General features: G+C 34.6%; 1 protein-coding gene and 1 long non-coding RNA gene across 6 annotated transcripts in view; one reads left to right on the top strand and one right to left on the bottom strand.

Moving 5' to 3' along the window:
* LOC136039420 (BUB3-interacting and GLEBS motif-containing protein ZNF207-like) overlaps positions 1–22,011 on the top strand; it is a 92,721-nt gene that overhangs the window by 59,794 nt on the left and 10,916 nt on the right. Inside the window, exon 7 of one of the 5 annotated variants that reach the window (XR_010620440.1) lies at positions 19,805–19,823. The exons of the other annotated variants lie outside the window; for them this stretch is intronic. The gene's annotated coding sequence lies outside the window, so the exon portion shown is untranslated. Of the gene's footprint in view, positions 1–19,804; positions 19,824–22,011 lie in introns of those variants that run through there. 5 annotated transcript variants of the gene reach the window in all.
* Positions 7,845–18,994, bottom strand: LOC136039046 (uncharacterized). The gene is made up of 3 exons (XR_010620361.1): positions 18,902–18,994; positions 11,344–11,445; positions 7,845–8,066 (listed from the first exon to the last, which is right to left on the bottom strand). It is a non-coding gene; the product is annotated as an uncharacterized LOC136039046 (long non-coding RNA).

Below are 22,011 nucleotides of genomic sequence, written 5' to 3'. Positions count from 1 at the left end.
TCTTTTGATTGGAAATTGGAAGTTTAAGTGCTCTTTTTAAGAGTCAAAATTAAAAATAGTCCAAAGACCGCGTAACAAGGCCTTTGAGGTCCCCCTCCCCCCAGAGTCTGGGGGTAAGGGTTGTAAGTTATGGCCCGGGGGCAAGTAAAGTTTTGATGGAAGGGGTAGTGTTGTGAACTTTAGAGGAGGCTTATTTGATTAGAAATGTAATTGTTCCCTTTTAAGAGCCAAACATGATGAATGGAAAATAGCCCCTTCCTGACGTCCTCTACTCCTCAAACGCATTTGATTGAATTTGTTAGATAGCCATTTTGTAACCAATAGTCCAAAGAGCATATAACAATCTCTTTAGTAGTCCAATATTCCTTAATTAATTAATGAATATTTAGGTGGATTTGTAACTAAATCAAAACAAACTATGGTTATTTGAACTTCCAAAAGGTGACAATACAATATCTCAAGAACAGCTTATATTATTAAGTTAGACCTTTAGGAGTAAGTTGTGGGGGATTTTGGACGAGCCAAAAGGCACCATGTGTATACTTTTAATAATACCACTACAGTTAATTTAACTAATGATGCTAAGGGTATTAAGATGAAACTTTTAGGGAATGTTTCGGGAGTTTCAGTTAACGGAAAAAAACTATATGCATGCAGGTTTTCAAAAGGGCATATAAGCAATACCATAGGCAGCACCGCTCTATAATAATTTGGAATATCATTGAAGCATGGAGCTTTCGATTCGAAATTAAAAGTTCTAGTACTCTTTTTAAGAATAAAAACGGGCTGGAGGGCAAGTAGCCCTTCTCTCAAGCCCATTCAGTTTCCAAACACATCCAGTCAAAATTTTGAGACAACCATTTTGTTCAACATAGTAGAATGGTCCAGTAACTATGCCTTTAGGGATATTGGCCATGGCAACCCCCCCACCCCACCCCAACTATGCAATTGGCCCATTATGATTTAAAACTAAATCAAAAGGCATTATGTTTATGGTTGCCAATAATGCACTTCAGCAATATATCGAGAATGACTGGGGGGATTGAGTTGAAGCTTTCGGGGCTACTACTATTACTACTTCTGCTCTTACAATTTAAATAAATAAAAATAATGTATGCGTATCCAGGCTGTAAAAAAGCATAGGTAGAATCTTCCAGGAATGATATTAAATTTATTTTTCTGGTCAACTTTAGGAGGTATAAAATTAAATTAAAAATACTATTTGTGTCAGGATTATAAATTGTTGAAAAAGTTTCTCTCAACATACAAAAAGCAAGCCAAACCATTGATTCTTCAAAAAAAAAAAAAACCGAAAAGATATAGTTTTTTCATGAAAAAGATTATGTCACTAAAACAGAAATTAGTTTAAAACACTTTTTCCATAAAACAAGTTTTTCAAAGAAAAGTAAAGAGCTCCATTAAGCCAAAAATGAGCAGAAATAAAGTCAAATAATCTTCCAAGTGTAAAACTACCACAAATCACTATCAATAAATAAATGAAAGTCGAAACGAACAGAAATTACAATATATAATCGAGTCAAACTCAAAACGAGTAAAAATTAACATTAGTAGGGCTGATAACCCCCTGCTTTCTGACGACCAGAGCATAATTTGTGCTGTACTGAAAACAAAATACGTTATAAATGTTTTCACTTTTTTCACTTTAATAAATGAAAAAATATGAAGAATTCAAGAAATAAATTTCAGTATATGTCTATTAAATCAACGTTCATTTGGTGTTTTTTTTTTTTTTTTTGTAAATTGCAAATTATGTTCTGGTCTTGAGAAAGCGTGGCGGTTATCACCTTTACTAATGTTAATTTACGCTCGTTTTGATTTTGAATCTGACGTTTATTTTAATTTCTGTTTGTTTTGATTTTCATCTATTTATTGATTGTGGTAGTTTTACGCTTGGATGATTATTTGACTTTATATCTGTTAATTTTAGGCCTAATAAAGCTCTTTACTTTTCTTTGAAAAACTTATTTCAAAAAGTGTTTTTTTTTTTGGATGGTACTCCTAATGTTTCTTTTCGTTTTTCACTGAAACTTCATGGTTTACTTTTTCATTTTATTTAAAATTTATATTGTGGTTTTACAGTGTTTGAAGCCTGGCTTAATAGTTTTTTAGTAAAATCATTATTATATCCACTTAGGTTATCCGTATATGATGCATATAATCTTTGAGAATATTTATCTCTAATTTTGCAACCTCATTTTTTTTTAGTTATTTATTTAATTTATCACCTAAACAACATAATCTACTATTTTTCATGGTGGCCAGCAGTGACTGGGGGATTGAGTTGAAGCTTTCGGGGCTACTACTATTACTACTTCTGCTCTTACAATTTAAATAAATAAAAATAATGTATGTGTATCCAGGCTGTAAAAAAGCATAGGTAGAATCTTCCAGGAATGATATTAAATTTATTTTTCTGGTCAACTTTAGAAGGTATAAAATTAAATTAAAAAATACTATTTGTGTCAGGATTATATATTGTTGAAAAAGTTTCTCTCAACATACAAATAGCAAGCCAAACCATTTATTCTTCTAAAAAAAAACCGAAAAGATATAGTTTTTTAATGAGAAAGATTATGTCACTAAAACAGAAATTAGTTGAAAATACTTTTTCCATAAAACAAGTTTTTCAAAGAAAAGTAAAGAGCTCCATTAAGCCGAAAATGAGCAGAAATAAAGTCAAATAATCTTCCAAGGGTAAAACTACCACAAATCACTATCAATAAATAAATGAAAGTCGAAACGAACAGAAATTACAATATATAATCGAGTCATATTCAAAACGAGTAAAAATTAACATTAGTAGGGCTGACAACCCCCTGCTTTCTGAAGACCAGAGCATAATCTGTGCTGTACTGAAAACAAAATACGTTATAAATTTTTTCACTTTTTTTACTTTAATAAATTAAAAAATATGAAGAATTCAAGGAGTAAATGTCAGTATATGTCTATTAAATCAACGTTCATTTGCTGTTGTTTTTTTTTTCGGTAAATTGCAAATTATGTTCTGGTCTTGAGAAAGCGTGGCGGTTATCACCTTTACTAATGTTAATTTACGCTCGTTTTGATTTTGAATCTGATGTTTACTTTAATTTCTGTTTGTTTTGAGTTTCATCTATTTATTGATTGTGGTAGTTTTACGCTTGGATGATTATTTGACTTTATATCTGCTAATTTTAGGCTTAATGAAGCTCTTTACTTTTCTTTGAAAAACTTGTTCTAAAAAGTTTTTTTTTTTTGGAAAACGTTTTTTAAATTAATTCATCTTAAGATAGTACTTCCAATGTTTCTTTTCGTTTTTCACTGAAACTTTATGGTTTACTTTCTCTTTTCATTTTATTTAAAATTTATATTGTGGTTTTACAGTGTTTGAAGCCTGGCTTAATAGTTTTTTAGTAAAATCATTATTATATCCACTTAAGTTATCCGTATATGATGCATATAATCTTTGAGAATATTCTCTCTAATTTTGCAACCTCATTTTTTTTACTTATTTATTTAATTTATTACCTAAACAACATAATCTACTATTTTTCATGGAGGCCAGCAGTGGCCAATACAACTAGTTTTTTTTTTTTTTCATTAAATAGATTAAAGTCATGGTTCTCTCTCTCCCATTAAGTATTTGGACATTAAGTATTTGGACCCTCGTATTTGGACTGCTTTCCCATTAAGTATTTGGACCCTCGGATATGTAGGCCTACGCGCAAAAATATCCCATGAGTAGCAAACAAACCATTTTAATTTTTCTTGTTACGCCACCGACTTCAGTTTTTTGCGAGGAATCGGTAAGTGTCTAACCTCCACGGTTTTTACTGAAGTCTGCACCTTAGGGGGATTGATGAATGTGATATCAAATTTTCAAAAGCTACTCATAATTCTTGCCTGGGGCCTAAAAGAATGATTTTCGCTTGTCCTTTACCCAGAGCATACAGTCTGTGAACTAAAGTTGAGTTTTATGTCTGTGCCATAGAGGCCTATTTGAAATTGTTCTGCTGAGTTTTGTTTCTTCGAGATATGTTTAACCTTCGTTTCGAAAGCTCCGTTCAAGCTTGAAGGCAGAAGTGTCAAATTGAGTTTAGATTAAGTCTAAAGTCCTTATGATGTGCGATGGTTTCCTCATCCCATTGTCAAAGTCTTTCCTTAGAACAGTAAATAGAAAATATTTAGTATTAAAAAAGGAGTATTTTCCCACGGGTCAGGAAGTGCAGCCATCTACTTTTTCACGCTAATTCTGTCCGTCATCAAATGGCATCAATTGGACCTCCCAAGCTTTAATAGTTCCCTCACTTGTAAATAAAGTGAAGCTTACTTTTTGCTCCTTTCTTAGTAGTGACATTAGAAAGTTGGCTCGCGGCAAGACAATCAAATTTTGAACTAAGAGAAATATGATTTCTGTTAATTCTGGTTTATTCTTGATCAATAGCGGATGAAAGTACGTAAAATCTATTTTTGTATAGAAATTCATTAATAATATAAACCATTTTTGAAAGTTTCGAGGGGCTGATAACTCTATTGCTGAGTGTATATCCGAAAACTATAAATAATGATTTGGCAAAAATGAGCAAATCCCTGGTTGATGCAAAACAAGAAAAGTTGTTATGTGGCGCAAAGATGAGCTGGAAGTGCCAAAGTGGCCGCCCTGCCCCGTCGTTCCGCCCTGCCCCGTCGTTCCGCCCATAAACTTTTTAGCTGAAAAGGTAGTCATGTTTTTCATCTTGCACCTTCTTTTAAGTGGAACCACATAATAATTTTCGGTCTGTTTTATTTGAGGCACAATGTGGGCTTGCTGCCCCTCCAAAACCCTCAATTCGCTGCTTTCAGTGCTCCTTTGAGGAAAGTCAGGGATGTTGCACCTTGTTTGAGGCAGAATCTTGCAAACTTTTATACATTTTGGGTATATATTTTGGGTATATACATTTGGGTATTTTGGGTTTGTATTATTTTGGGTAAAAAGTGGGCTTCGGGAAAAGCAGGGACGTTACATATTGTTTGAACCATGTAGTGGTTTTCTATCTGTATGACTAGAGAACGAAAATGGGTGGGATACCTCTCCTCTCCCTTGCGCCCTCACACTTTTATTTTTTTCATCGCAAAGTTAGGTATATTGCTCTTTTATGAACTAGTGTTTTTACTTCCTCTCTTCAACCAAATACCACATTTTTAGCATTAGGGTAGGTGTATGGCACCTTGTGTGATCCAAGGTCATAGAAGGATTTTCAATTAGTATTATTGGTGGCAGAAAGTTAAAGCATTGCCCTCTTAGCCTCCCCCTTTTCAAACCATTCTTTTTTTTTACAAAAGGTTAGCTATTTGGCATCTCGTTTGAACCGGATTCATGCAAAAATCTAAGGATGGCAGGCATGTTGCATCTTGTTTCAATCGGAATCATGCAAGGATTTTCAGTCTATAAACAGAAGCAAAAATTTGGCGTGCGACCCCTCTAACACTCCCCTGTCCCTCTTACCATCAAATTCTCAGCAGAAAGCTAGGCACTTTGCACCTTATTTGAAACGGAATCACGCTAGGATTTTCAATTGATACAACGAGATAACCAAAGAGGTAGGGGCCCTCCTACCGCCAAATTTTTAATAGAAGGGTAGCCATCCTGCTCCTTGTTTGAACGAGACCTCTGCAACGATTTTAATCTCTATAACTGGAGGATGCAAGGGAGCAAGAAACCCATATAACATCCCACGCCTCCCATGCCCAAAGTGTTTAGCAGAAGGTTGTGTTCCACTTTGTATAAATCAAGAATGTACAAATATTTTGGATGTGTACGCCTTACCTCTCAATGGGCCCATAGCCTTACTAGCACCATTGTCCATCGTGCATTCAGCTTTATAGCAGAAACGTGGGATAACGCAGCTTGTTTCAACCGCAATAAAACAAAAGTTTTCCAGTGTTGACGGCTGCAGGCACACAGACGCCCCGTGGGCCTTCCGAAACCACTCCTCACCACCAAATATTCTGCAGATAGAATGTGATACTCATTTGTTTACTTTTGTTTTATAGATATTTTGAAACTTATGGAGTAAGTAAATTGAGGAAACGAGATAATGATTCTCACTCCCCTTTTACAATTCTTGGGAGAAAATGCTCAGATCCACTTGAAACTTGGTGGGGGAAGTAATTTGAGCTATTATGATAGAAGGAATAGATTTTCGCCTATCCTCCATGTAAAAATGTCTGGGTTCAATTTTAGTTAGGTAGGCAGGTACTACTTACCGAAGTGAGCAAAAGCCTGAAAATTCAACCCGTTGGTTTTTACAGTCAATGGTTTAGCTTCATTTTTCCAGGAATTGTCGAGGAATTGCTTTACATTTCCAGGAATCTATCACAGAGAGTGACTTTTAAGCAAAAATCGAAAAATGTTCTTCTTCAGGGGCAAAATGTTCTAATTTTCTACTTTTTGTTCGTTTCCGACAGATTGTTGGATAGGAAAATTCGTCTTCATGCCATTGGCTACAGAACTATCATAAATGATAATGCGTCGCAATGACGTTGTTTGCAATTATTATTAAAGAGTTGTTTTGACAAGCAATTGATAGTAGATAGAATCAAATTGTTCCGACTTTCAAGTACATCACAAAGACATAAAATAAGTTACGTTTAGAGGCAAATTGATGTGGCCCCATATTGGACATGCTGCATTTGAAATAACAATTAGGAGTGGGTTAGGTTTTATGTTTTGGAGCAGAGTAATAGAGCATTAGCTGAAAACAATGGTCCTTTTTAAAAGTAATAAGACGAATTTGGTGTCAGGAAATAGAGAGTAAAGCATTTTTTTTAAGACAAAATCGTTCTTAGGTTATTCCATTTTAAAACTGTTGATGAGTAGATAATTACAGTATTTACTCGTTGGCGAATAAATAAAAATAAATAAATAAAATAAAAATAAATAAAAATAAAAGATAGAACGGTCAAATCGAAGCAATAAAAAAATTCCATAAAAGCGAAAAATTCATTAGTAAAAATTTTAACAACTTACTGAATTTAGACAATAATGATGAAGCTTTTACTGTGTGATATCAAATTGAGAAACAATATGAACTTCAAAATTGATCGCCTGAATATTAGTTATACACAACTCAGGTATAGTGGGTGAGAGATGGAAGAGGGGGCCAAATATGTGGAAAAATATATGGCTTTTTTTCATAGAAAAAGATCGAAAAACAAAAATCACCCCGCCCTCTAGATTTGAAAAATACATTTGCCCCCTCTACATTAAATAAATAAATAAATAAATCGTTACTTGCTCTCACTTACAGTGTTGACAGCGAACCTGACCGAAGGTTGCTGCAACACTTCACTTTTTTTGCCGTGGGAAGTAAAACGCAAATTCAAGTCTTAAAACGAGTGGAAATTACAATGACTGAAGCCATGAAACTAAGAAGCAACAGACAGGAAGTTCAAGCTATCCGGCCACAAGAAAGTTAGAACGGCTTTGAATGGGGCTGAAGAAATCGTATGAAGGGATTTGAACGAAATTGGCTTCGTAGAACGGGGTAAAAAGTTACGCTTTGCTTAAGTTGGAGTGAAGGAGTAGCACGCGCCACTCTGTTGGCCTTAAGTCGGAGGGTTGCTACGAGTTCTTATTAGTGGTGATTTAAATAGCGGAGGTGGTAATTGAGGGAGAATGTGCCCTAGGATATAACCTTCGGTCGTCCAGGCAAAAATACTGAGAAATCTTTGCAAGACTAATTTTCACTAAGTTTAATATGCCACCATTTTATAAAACAGATTGAGTTTGCAGAGGCGAGCACACATCTTTGTATGAACGACTGGAAATCCCTGCGTTAAATGCTTAATCTAAAATCTGCCAATCCCAAACAACAAAAATTTATTCAAATCTTCTAAAGATGAAAACTTACAAAAAACAAAACATATATTACTATATTTGAGTGAACACTAATACCTATCCCTAGGTGCTCGTTGCTATTGTGGCTAAGATTTCAATGGGATGGTTTATCTTTCTTATCTTTATCATCTTTCTTATCTTTTCCAGCTTTTTTGACATCATCGTCGTCTTCTTTCTGATGCCTTCCCTAGAACAATGAAAAAAAATCTCTCATTGAAAAATTAACACGGAATAAAATAAACTACTCTACTACAAATTGTTGCTAATAGTTGAATGGACCCCAGAACAGGGGATTTTTTTGTCTATTTACAGGGGGAAGTAAGTTCTTTGTTAACTAACACATCAGCTACTTTGCACAGTTACTTCATCCACATTTATACTTGGCTTTCTCATGGTAAAATAGCAATTTTATGCCATACTAGCTTACCCGTCGTGCGTTCCTGTGATCTCAAAAGAAAGAAAATCCATCGAAAAGCTCCCCCCTGAAAGTACCAATTCATTGGGGAATCAAGTATATTAATGGAAAAATACGAAAATGCACTGAATCGAAAATCACAAACATTGATTTTTTTCAAATTTCGTGCTTTCCGCATTAAATTTTGATCCTAGGATGAATAAAGTGGTCTTTTACATTTATATAAATTACCTAATTAATTTACTGTGATTACCTATACAAAGAGTCTGAAAAATATACGCAAATCAAATTCATTTTAATATGGAAATCCCTGCGGAATTCTGCAGACTGCTCCCTCCCCCTGCGGAAAATCCCCACCCAACCTTCGACAATTCTCCCCTGTAACAATTTTCCCTCATGTAAAATAATAAAAGCGGAGTTAAATTTGAAACCTATTAGATTGAATACTAAAGTAAAGAAACTGTTGAACATGATATTCAGAGAATTTTTTGAGAAATTAACTAGCCCGTCAATTGAATATTTAGAAAATGTGAATAGTCTTACTGGAAAGAACTGCCAATTATTTGTGTCTCTAATTTCATTAGCGGGAAAGCAAGTTTTTTATGTAGATAAGATATGAATAGAGGTCACGCAATTGTGGTAACATAAACCTGCCTTAACCCATTAACGCCAAAAACTAGTTACCGTTGAGGTTTTGGGATGGTTGCTTTAGTGCGGTATGGTTTTAAAAATTCGTGGTGTCAAATATGTTTTCGCACCAACACTGTTACCATGCTGTTATGTTCCCAGATGGGAACGCTAGGCGTTAGTCTTGTCCTTTAACTGTAGGACATATACGGGGACATATCTTTTGCCATGTTTAATAGGAGTTAGTATGAAACATAAATTAAAGTTAGATATGGAATTGCTCGTAACACAGTTACAAGTGAAGTTTGGCACTTCCTGCACTCTAGTCGTACATCGTTTTTGCATACTTGACATCGGCCATACTTCTCAGTTGTAACCAGTACATGAGTGGTTGATTTCTTAGGGTTGATCTGCTGTGGTCCTGAGCTCCCAACATGACCTGGACCTTAGGTTTCGTCATGGTGAACGAAACCGCATTTTCCCCTAGTGAAGCAGTCATACACAGTCGTAGTTATCTGCTATATCTACTAGCAGCTATGCTATCTTTCTGTTTTACATTCAAAATCACTCGGTCTGACCTGTAGTCATAACCACGTTCCTTCTTTTCAATAAAAGTTTTTTCGTTGAGGCAAAATCCCTTCAAGTGATCTTCATGTACCGTGGCTCGAAATCTTTGCGAGTGAAGCTTTGTGTGAAGATCGGACTTGTGAAGAAAATAAGTTGGGTTACATTTTCAACAACAGACAACAGGTTTGTGACCGTATGTGGATCTAGTGGTATTGCTGGCCGTTTCTCTTCTCACAGTAGAGATCAGTAATGTTGGGATATCCATTAGAAAAAGCTAGCACCCTAGCTTTGTATCCAAATCGACTTGGTTTTCCTTGGAATAATATTTTGCAGTTGTTGATTTTGCAGTTGACGACCAAAGAAAGGTATCATTTGCTAGTCCATGGAAAGTTTTTTGACAGAACGTCCCATGTTGCTGAAGCTTAGCGTTCATTGTATCTACAAGTGGGCTCACTTTAGCCATTTTGTCGCTGTCCTAGAGCTCCTTATTAATAGCAAGGTGTAGGTTTCTATTTATCTTCAGATATGTTTTGTGGCTCAATAATTTCCAAATATAGAGTTGAATAGGTCGTCTGGCCGAAACTAGTACTTTCTTTCACTGGGAAGGTGATGATACCCTGATCGTGGCACAATTCCTGAAAAACTGTGAAGCTCTTCAAAACTCAATGTGAAGCTGATATAACCATTCTGATCGTGCTATAGCCCAAATAGTTTCGTCCTAAAACTGACAAAAAAACCTCAAATTCGGGCATGCTCATCATGTGACTGATCTTCTCTCCCAATCTTGGTTGTGATTCTGATGGAATATCTCCAGACTATGCTATCTTTTTCCATTTTGGTGTGTACCTTGTTTTTTTTTTTCAAAGGCTCATATTTTTTAAAATGTGGGTTTGAAGACTGTCCTTGCGTTACTGTTGGGGATGATTTCCTACGGAGGCTCAGTGGAACGTCTTCTAAATCATCAGCATCCGAAGTAGAAGCAGAAGAATGTCCGGATGGAGTATCTCCAGCTACATCGTCTTTTAAGGAAGTATGAATGATATCAAACTCTATCGTCCCTGCAATGTCACTTGAAAGCACATATATAGTCTGTAGGCCGTTTTGTATAGTGATAGCTTCTTTAACAAATAAGAATAGTTTGGGAGCAATCTGCAAACTAAAATGCACCATCAGTTCCAGATCCATAAAACACTTTGTGGTACCGAAACTCTGTTCTACCTCTGTGGATATTTTAATATAAGTGCATCATAGATTCTAAAGTAGGTAAGCAAAGCGTTTTAAACTCCAAGACAAGACTTTTTAAACACTGTGCTTTCGTTGTACTTCACCCGAAACTATCGATTAAAAAATAGAAAAAAAGAAGGAATTTTATCTAAATTTCAGAAAATCCGGAAAACTCACCCCACCCTAATTCTTGGACATGGCTGGTTACCCCTATATTTCTGTAGAAAGCTTAAAACTAGCCTGAGCTGCTACTTTCTTGACAACATGAGACGTTCCCAAATGGGAACGTCTTTGCACATTGGGTGCAAATGGGTTAAATGGTATCAATTTTAAGTTCAATAAGACATTTGTCTAAAGCTATTTGAAATTAAGCGTAAATATAAGGTATAAGACTACAGGCTCCATTATCAACGTTTTATGTGGTTTAGTAGATATTGAAGGGGGGAGTCAATTGTATTGTTTTCTTGCGTCAAATATCGGAACCCTCGTGTATTTAAAATTTTTCATTTATCCCCCCCCCCCAGATAAGAAGGTTCCTTGGAAGATTTATAGGATTTCCCTCCCTTATCGCCTTTAATTGTGCAGGTATGTCCGGGATACGAAAAAAAAATCGTTAGTAAAACCTACTTACCTTAGAAATTTGTTCAGCTGCATCTTTATTTCCATGTTTGTCCTGAGGAGGAAGGCCTTCTTCTTGGTCTTTTTCACGGTTGAAAGAAAACATTGTATCTTTCTGAAAGAGAAACCTCAATAATTATTCTCCTACACCTGACTTGGTCAACCTATATGGCTTGCTAGATATATGTACAGTTTTCTTCTCGTTGTTCGTAGAGCCGCATAAACAGTAGGCGAAGAGCATTGAAGTGTTGTTCTAAAAGATCGAATAATAATAAATTGGGTCATGTTTGAAATGTACTTGCACTGATGTCAAGCTTAAAATTGTCTAGCTAATGAGTTTCTACAACTAGAAAGACTCATTTGCTGTTTATTTTAAAGCAAAAAAACAGATTATAGATTGTTGATGCTAAATAGTACGAGAAACTGAAAACAGAGACTTCGGCGCTTTCACAGGGCTTTTAGAAATCAGGAAGTTTTAAAGCTGAAAATATTCAAAATGTCCTCATGATATTATGTTGAGCTTGATCATGTTAAGCTTTGTCTTTTCTAATATATGATGTGTAAAAACGAGAAAAACACATTTGCTGCTCATTTGGAAGTAACGTTTCAAACTATCCATTCTTTATGTCATTAATTTAACAAACTTTTTCAACAAGACAAGTTTTTCGAAGAAAAGTAAAGTGTTCCATTAAGCCAAGAATGAGCAAAAGTAGTCAAATAATCTTCCAAGCGTAAAATTACCACAAGTCACTATCAATAAGTAAATGCAAATCAAAAGAACATAAATTACAATAAATAGCCGGTTCAAATTCAAAACGAGCAAAAATTAACATGAGTAGGGCTGATAACTCCTATGCATTCTCAAGACCAGAAAACAATTTGCACTTTACTGAAAAAAAAACAAGAAACTTTCAAATGGTCGTGGATTGTCAGATAAATTGACATATGCTGACATTTCTTTGTTAAGGTTTTGATAATTTTCGTTTGATCTTTCTTCTGGATCTTTCTTCTGGCAAAATATACAAATTTCCACATTTTGTAGATTGAAGCTGAAAACCTCTACAGTAGGGCTCTCTAATACGTAAAATCTGACGGTGTGATTTTCATTAAGATTCTATGGCTTTTAGGGGTTGTTTCCCCCTTTTTTTCGAAAATAAGGTAAAGTTTCTCAGGCACGTAACTTTTAGTGGGTAAAACTAAAATTGATGAAAAACTGGTTGACTAAATAAAAAAAAATGAACTGAAAATGAGGAGCTACATTGAAAGTTAAAACGGACAGAAATTATTCTGTATGTGAGGGGGGCTACCCCTTCCTCAACCGTAGCTCTTTATGATAAGCTCTGAAGTTCTTTAAAAGTATTTCTCATTCAAATTCATTAGCTCTTTTATTTGAGAAGTCTTTCTTAAAGAATTGTAACAAAAATCCAAACATTAGCTTAAAGAGGGAGGGTTGTGGGAGATACAGCCCCCAATATATAAGGAATAATTTCTGTTCATTTTAAGTTTTAATGCTGCTCCTTACTATTAGCGGAAAAAACTTACTTTGAATTTTAATTTCTAACCTTCTTTCAAATCCCCTTCCTTCCCCCCTTCCATGTAAAATTCCCCTGGGAAACTTTCCTTTTAAAAGAAAATTTTCCCCATGAAAAAACTTCCGTACGTTTCCCAATATATTGGAATTTCCGTATGTGAACAATATGGACATATTCCGTATGTATGTATACGTATATTCCGTATGTATATTCCGTATGTGAACAATGGACATACGGCGTAGCTTACAGCCCCTTCCTCAGGGACTATATGGGGTTGTGTCATCCCCAAAGGCATATTTATTGGACTTCTGGTCACTTTCGACTTCCATATAAATGAGCCCTGTCCCGATCTTCTAGAGCTATTGGTTGCACACAATCACCCCTCGGAAAAAATATGCAAATAAACACGCATCTGTGATCTTTCTTCGGAAAAAAAAAAATACATTTGCGTAGATAGAAGCTTGAAATCTTAACAGCAAGGTTATCTGATATGCTGAATCTGATGGTGTAATTTTCATTTAGATCGCTTGACTTTTTGTGGGTGATTCTCCCCTTTTCCGAGAATCAGGCGAATTATCTCAGACTTTAAAATTCATGAATTCCATATATTTGGAATCAAACCAAAAATTAAATTCTTTGGATATTTGTATTGTTATCTAAATTCTCCTTTTTTTTAGAGTTTTGGTTACTATTGAGTCAAGTGGCTCCTTCCTGACCGTTCATTACCACGAATTGTTTGACTGCTATTCTTCCAAAATCGCTAAAATTCTTTCGATATTATTCAGTTCTATTGAAATTAAATATCAGTTGGAATTTTCCGAGTATTTCCTAGCTCTGTTTCACCGTCATTTATGATTCTTCTTGAAAACGTTACCAAATAGAAGATCTGTGTAAAATTTTATGTAGTAATTCTTGATTATTCACTTCTTGAATTTTCTGTACAATACCAGATGCAGCGGATTGTTTTTTTTCTCAGAGACAAAATTGAGGTTTCTCGCTTAAAAGTTTCTCTTGCTCTGCTTTATGCCACAACATAGTAGTACGCAAAATTATACCCCATCCTAAGGTGTCCAGAATTAAAGTTTTAGTTCGAATTGAAAACTGTAAAAATTGTAATGTTTAGTTCTAATTTACCAACCCCACAGCTCTGATCAAACAGTTCATGGTAACGAACTATAAGTAAGGAGCATCTCCGCCCAATACTAACCGATGCCTAACCGATACTCTGAGAAATAGAAATTTGATAACAATAGATACATCAAAAGAATTGGTTTTTTATGCCTGTTCCAAATGTATAAAATTAAATATGTTTAATATTACCTTTCAAACAATCCTGATAAAATTTGCCAGATTTTCAAAAATGGAGAGGGGGAAATCCCCCAAAGTCAATCAATCTTATTGAAGATTGAACCATCAGATTCAGCGTATAGGATAAGTCTATTTTAGAATTTTCAAGCTTCCATCTTTAAAAATATGAATTTTGTATTTTTTTTTGCCAGAAAAAAGATCACGGATGCGGTTTTATTTTATTTAATTATTACTATATATTTTTTTTTGTTTTTCTCATGGTTGATCGTAAGGAATGTTTAGTCTCAGATGATTGAGAGGGTTCATTTAAACGGAATTAAAAGTTCTAGTGCCCTTTTTAAATGATAAAAAATGGAAGGCAACTAGCCCCACTCCCTTACCCTTTTTCCCAAAGGCATTCTGATCAAAATTTTAAGATAGACATTTCGTTCAGTATAGTTGAAAGGTCCAATAGATACCTCTTTTGGGTATGATATAACCCCCCCCCCCCCCTAGAGCCCCTGGTGGAAGGGCCGCAATTTATGGAATTTACCGTTGTTTACATATAGTATTTGTTATTGGGAAGAATACTGACATTTTCAGGTGGGTTTTAAGGATGGATTTTCTATGGGAAGTATTTCTCATTAGGATGGAAGTTTCCGGGTGTAAATTTTCCGGGGAAAATTTTTGACGATGGATATTTGCCAGAATTCAGGCACCAAATCCGCTTTATTTATCTTAGTTTCTTGTTGGCGACCCCATTTTACATGTGGAAATGCTATGGGGGAATTATCCGGGAAATTTGTCAGCAGAGTTGGAGTTCTCTGGAGGATATTTATGTGAGGGTGGGGATTTTCCATGGGAGAAATTCTCGATGGGGAAAGTTTCTATTGGAGGAGGGAGGGTTCTTAGGAATATTTTCCACTTGGCGGATTCCGTCATGACCGGAAAAACGATCAGAAATTCAATAAAAAGTCTTTCTTCAAATGAATATATGCTAAGGAGTATTTTTCAGGCGGAATCGTAGGCAAGAAATTTTCTGGCGGGAATCTACAGAGAGGATGGAATTGTTGGGTGGTGTAATTGGAATCAGACGAGGGCGGTGTAATTGGAACCTTTTTCAAGAGTATTAAAAAAACTTTAGCGTGAATAGAGAGGTATTGAGGAAGGGGCAGTCTCCCTCATATGTGGAATAATCTCTGTTCGTTTTGAGTTTTGATGTTACTCCTCACTTTTGGTAGAAAACCTTACTTTTGATAAAAAATTATTTTATTTTTGCTATACAGTTTCAAAGTCAAATACTCGCCCAAAACTTAACATGTAATTTTTAAATGAAAAATTCGTTCTATGTTAGATAACTTCGAAGACCACACTGCCTTTCCATGTCGAAAGTATAACTGTTCAAAATAGGGATGAAACCTTTTAGTCGACTGTGAACAGATATAAAATTTGTAACTTGATATTTCGAACACATATACGGTGTTCATCATCAGCAGTAAAAACTGATGAACACTGTATATGTGTTCGAAATATCCAGTTACAAATTTTATATCTGCTCACTGTCGATTAAAAGATTTCATGCCTATTTTTAACTGTTATACTTTCGTTCTAAGTTTTATTGAATAGTCGATGATGGTCCAGCATTATGTCCCATGTTTACATAAAAAAAAATCGTAAAAAAGGCAGAAAACACGAAAATTTTCTCTTCGCAAACCTGATGCAGAAATTTGGGTTACATAAACAACTATTCTTAAAATAACACCATAGCTAGATAATCAATTTGGATGATATGTAGAAAGTGTTATACATTTCACACCAATAAAAAGGGGAAAATTCTGAAAATAATATCAGAAACAAGATATCCAGCGACAAGGCCCTGTGGTGAGTAGCAGCAACTGTGACCCATGGTTCACAGCTGTGGAGCAACAGATGCAACTGCGTCTCGCTGGTAATAAATATTTATGCTCCCTTATAACAATAGCAGATGCGTTTTAATTATTGTAAGTCATTATCAAACCGTTCGTGGTAACGAACTGTAAGTAAGGAGCGACTCGGCCCAATAGTAACCGAAACTCTCAAAAAATGAAATTTTCATAATAATCGATCCATCAAAAGAATTGTCTTTTTATGCTGATTCAAAATATAAAATTTTCATTAAGTATGATGTTACCCGTCAGAAGCTAAAAACCTGAGAAAGTTTCCTTCATTTTCCAAGAAGCCCGAAAAGTCAAATGGCCTGAACACAAATTACACCGTCGGATTCAGGGTACCATAGAACCCTAGTGTAGAAGTTCCAAGCTCCTATTTACGAGAAAGCGGAATTTTGTATTTTTGCCAAATCTCAAAGTGCATCATACCAATGGTCTTAGAAGATCGAGAGAGGTCATTTGAAAGGAAGTTAGAAGCTCTAATCCCCTTTTTATGAGACCAAAAAGATTGGAGGGCAACTAGCCCCCTCCCAGGCCCTTTTTTACCCAAAGAGATGCAATTTCAATTTCTAAATAGCTATTTGATTCAGCATAGTGGAAAGGTCCAATAACTATGCCTTTAGGGCTGACATGACCCCCATAGTTCCCGGGGAGAGCTGTAAGTTACATAATTTGCCAATTACTTGTATATAGTAATTGCTATTGGGGAATATACTTTTTTTTTGGCGGGGGATTTTCCACAAGAATTTCCTGTGGGGAGGAATGTTTCCAGGGGATAACTTGCACGAGGAGGGGGGAAGGGTGTTTCCTGGCATGATTTCAAAAATTGGTCAGGAATAAAAATAAACAAATTTTTTCAACTGAAAGCCATTATCAACATTAAAACTTAAAATGAACGGAAATTATTCCATAAATGAGAGGAATAGCCTTTCTTCAACCCTCGCTCTTTAGGCTAAAGTTTGACTTTTTTTCACAATTTTTTAAAAAGGGGTTGTTGAACTTGAAAGAAAAATGTTTTAAAAGAACTTTAAGACTGTCGGATAGTCGAATTTAGAAGAGTGCATTTCTTCTTGCTTACCTTTCATGGCATTATACGCACACAATATAAGAAACATCCAAATAAAAAAAAAGTCGAACTTCTGTTTCGAAATCAGGGCTTATAGTATTATTCCCCAATAAACTTATGAGAGGTACGGAAATTTTTCATAAGATACCGAAGAAATAATTTAGAATTCTATCTATATTCAAAGTAATCTGATTCCTAAGAAAGTTAAGCTTAGAAGCTTCGACATTTCACTTAGACAAAATGTAGGGATTTTGAAAATCCAAACTTCAAAACAGAAATAAATCACCAAAAATTATGTTATTGGAAAGCATTTCCAGCTCCAGTCCTTAGAAGATCAAGATATGTTTATCCATGTTGACTAACTTTGAATAACGTGATAACTTTGGAAATTATTTCTAAGTGAACGATGCAATTTTGCGTATAAGAAAGTACATATCATTTTGCATAATTTTCTCAGCACTGCTGATTATAATACAAGAGGCTTCAAATAAATTTGAATAACGTGATAACTTTGGAAATTATTTCTAAGTGAACGATGCAATTTTGCGTATAAGAAAGTACATATCATTTTGCATAATTTTCTCAGCACTGCTGATTATAATACAAGAGGCTTCAAATAAATAGTTTCAGAAAAAAAAACACCAAAAAAATCGGGATTTCGCATTCCAGATCGATATATCCAGAGTTATTTCTAAGAAATTTGGAACAAATGCGGAATTTTATTGCCCGGTCGATTTTATTTTGTACTCCGCAGGAGTACGAAACATAATGTTCTAGAAAAACTTAACTTTCCCTGATAGGGAAGTTCTGTTTTGACACCATGTCAAACCTGGAGGAAAAAATGGTTTTTATTCTTTCCTGGAAAACTGCTGGAAATTTTACAAACTTCACTAGAAATTTTCTGTCCCGTTTCACGATTCTCGTACTCTGGAAAAGCTTCGAATTTGCTTATCTTAATACTTCGGAGCTGCAGACTGTTGGATTCAAAAAAAAAAAAAAAAACATCTGCGAAAGCCGCGGTGCTGTTACGTAGCGCAGAGAAAGCAACTATGAAAGTAGTAGTGTTGTTCCACAACACTATAAAGTGAAACTTTATGAAACACTGAAACTGAAGCACGGGTTTTATCGAGTCATAAAATATGGAAAGATAGAAGGGAAAGATAAATTGTAGCCGGTAGGTATCCAGAACTCCCATCTGAAGACAATCACGTGATGCTATACGACGAGAATCTGAAGAGAATGTTTCTTCGAATATTTTTACTGTCAGTCAGCACGTTTTTGGAGGCTCAAAAGAGAGTAAATGTTTTTTTATGCCTGAAGGCAAGCAAATTTTGTCATTACAGAGACTGCATTCAGTCATTAAACTTCCTTAGAAGCTGACGAATTTTATGTGCGGTTTGGTAAGTGTACCCCTTTTGTATCATGGCTGGTGGATCTAGTTGAAACTTTTTTAAGGGAAAAATAAAGAAACTTAAAATTCTGTGTTTGGGGTAAAGAGGCAAGATATATTTCCCGGGTTCTTCCAGAAGAATACTACAGCATTTTTTTTTTATACATTTCGTCCAACAGCTTTTTTGGCTATTATTATATAATACAGCAAGCAATAGTTCACTACCAAAAATTTTTATGGTATTCAACAAGATTAAGATGTATGAAAAGTTATATTTAAGTTCTCATCTTGTTTGTTAAAATTGGTCATTTGATCCCTTACTTAAGTTATCAGTAAAATTAACGCCTAAGTAATATGAAGGAACAAACCTTGATTGTTGGCAATTGTCTTAAGCTTCCAAATACACTGATAAAATTTGGTTACGACTCTGGCATTTATACAGATGATCAACTCATTTCTTATTCACTCATTTGGCATTTCATGAGATCGTGTAAAAACTTTATATTGTTAAGCATTCTTTTAGCGTGATACAGCCTTTTTTATTATTAATTGCAATTTTTGTTGCTAGGAATCATCGGTGTGTTTGATTCTTTGCTTATCTGGGGTATATTTCCTGTTTGATCTTTTCTTAGGATTGATTTCATAAGGCGGAGCGAAGTTTTACTAGTTTTTTATAAAATTTATCGAGTGAAAGAAGCGCAAATCAGTGCACAAAGACAAGTTTAAAATATTGAACCAGCGCTTTTTTCATATTTTTCATGTCAAATGACAATATAGTCGTATATTAACGGCTAGAAAACCTACAAAATACCAGATTACTCTCTTAATATTTAAGGAAATTTCCCTAACTCAATGGTCCTTGGTCAAGGGGGGGGGGTTGATGTCAACCGTTGAAGTTGTTGAAGTCAACTCGAGTGTATGCGGCTTCTGGTTTTCGCTTTTTCCCAGGACACCGCTAAGAAAGGAATCGCAAACAAGGAAACAAAACCTTTTTTTTTTCAAATTAGGCCGTGCTAAAAAAAAACCTACTAGTATAAACCACTCTGAGGTCAATTTGACCAAGCCAAGACAGTGTAGAAACGTTTAAAAGAAGATCCAATGTCATGGGTTTTAGTGCGTTAATCGTCTGATGGGGAAGGGGATATACAAATTTTTAGCGTTAGCTTATTTGCGCAAGTATAGATAACCTGATTATGTTTTGGCAGGTCATGAAAAAAATCATTTAATGCTGATGACAAAAAGTTGTATATTATTTTTGGTTTTAATACTAGGAATATCCTTCTCAACGTACAAAACTCATATTCTATCAAGGGCTTTGACGCTAAAAACTCAGAAAATTAAGAGGTGGACTTGGTCAGATTGGCTCCTGAAAGGCTTATATTTTGATCTAACTGGAAAAATACATGCATGGAAGTTGGTGTATTTATTTTGATTAATGAAATTTTGTATTTTTGTTTAAGATATTCAGTATTTTAAGTCAAAAGTAAATGTACCCTAGTGTTCGCAGTGGGCATTCGAGGAATACGCGAAACATTCTTGATTTGCTAATATCTCATTCATTGGCTCATTCAAGTTTCAATCATTCTTTTTACTATGAGTAGAATAAATTGGTTGCTTTCATTTCTGTTCATGTTGCGTGCCCACACTTTTTGAACTAAATGATGCAGCTGTAAGGCTTATTGTTTTTGGGAAACTGAATATGTTCAAGATTGACCGTTGTGATTACTACTTTTTTTCGCATTGAGCTCCGTGTAAATTCATTGATCTTTAAAAAAAAAATTCAAAAAGCATTTCTCATATTGATTGTAGAGTGGGCAAGCGATTTTCTTATTTTTTCTGTCATTTTTTTGTATCTAATGGGCCTTAAGACTTCAGTTATGAATGTGTTCTTTTGGCCTGTTCTATTTTTTTATTTGAAAATTCATTTATTTGATTGTTGTTGCCATTAGAGGCATTATCCTGTTTTACTTTTTTTGCCTCCTGTTGGACTGGTAAACCCAAACAAAAGGATATAGTAGATTTTGAAAAATAGGCTATAATGTTAAAAACCATACAAATTCCTTTTCTAAACCATATATTTATATTCTTCTTTTTTTATTTCTTTTATCATGTGGTATTTGGTCCGTACTGAAGTATCCTGGATGTAACTCCTTTCCTCGTTTGCTCTTCCTTTTCATTTTCTTGAAAATAAATTTGTTTCCTTCATATATTTTACACATAGTTTCTCTACATTTTCTTTCACTACTCTCTTTTCTAACATAAGTTACTCTTTAAAAAAAAGACTTCCGACCGCTCTCTAATACATTACCTCTGCGTTTTTAAGGATGTATTTAATGAATGTTATATACTTGTCTAAAAAAAAAAATTGAAAAAAAGAAAAGAAAGAAACAAAGCTCATGTGATAGAAGTAAAGAGCGAAGATGAAACAGAAATTGTTGCTGCGCTGTTTATGCTACATATATCAGTGACATTGGTTCAAATAAAAATTCGTAAAATTTCCTTCAAAATATAGAAATCTTAAAAACTGGCAATTTACTGCTAGTTTTTCTGAAAATGGTCTTTTTCTGAAAAATATAAATCGAAGCAACAAAAGATGATTAGGGGCAGAAAAATCCTCAAGTACCCTGCAGAAAATAAAACGCTAACTTATAAGGTTATCAGTAGTCTTTCCCCGGCCATAATATCAGTAAATCTAGGATACATTTTAATTCTCTCAAAACCTTTAGTAAGATTTGTTTTCAATCCGGAGATCATTTTCTCCGGAAATGCCCGGTGCTCTTGGATTTACGGGAAATTTATTTTGCATGGAATTAATTTGATGCTTCCGGGTATTCTACAAAATAGTAACCCAACCACAATATTTCGAGTGGGAGTATATATAGATAAATCCTTAATAAGAAGAAAAAGTTTTATATGACTATTTTCTTTTGTTGTTAGATTAGGCACTTATTGCGTTGAATTCTGTTTTTTGTGCGTGTTTGTAATTCGTACTGTTGTTAATAATTTCCTTGCTTGTTTGTTATTTATTTATATTTTTGTGCGTATATGGCCCATGGGTTTTTGAAATACACCTATCTATCTATCTATAGCACTAGTTTTTCAGAATTCAACTTATTTAGGGAAATGTTACGAGTCAGTTTATCAGAACCAATATAGCAGATATATGCTGCATAAACACGAAGCTATGATTTGGTTTGTTTTAAGTTTCATCTTGGCTCTTTACTCTCATCACAAAAACGTTCTTTTAGGTAAATTTTTGTTCGTTTTTAGGTTTTGGAAATATGCACGATAAACCTTGCGCAAAGATTTTTGTTTCAAGTCAGTGTAACCAAAGACGTCTCATAAGCCCTATATAAAATAAATAGAGATTTAGAAAAATGAAGGATATCTAACGATTTTTAGATGCGTAGTTTATTTAATTTACAAAAAATATCATTACTATAGCAATTTTCTGATTCATTGCTGCAAAAAGTTTATA

The sequence above is a fragment of the Artemia franciscana genome, chromosome 19 (assembly GCF_032884065.1).
Source record: "Artemia franciscana chromosome 19, ASM3288406v1, whole genome shotgun sequence".
Classification (NCBI taxonomy): domain Eukaryota; kingdom Metazoa; phylum Arthropoda; class Branchiopoda; order Anostraca; family Artemiidae; genus Artemia; species Artemia franciscana.
The sequence above is the reverse complement of the archived record's forward strand: the minus strand, read 5'-3'. Positions and strand labels throughout refer to the sequence as shown.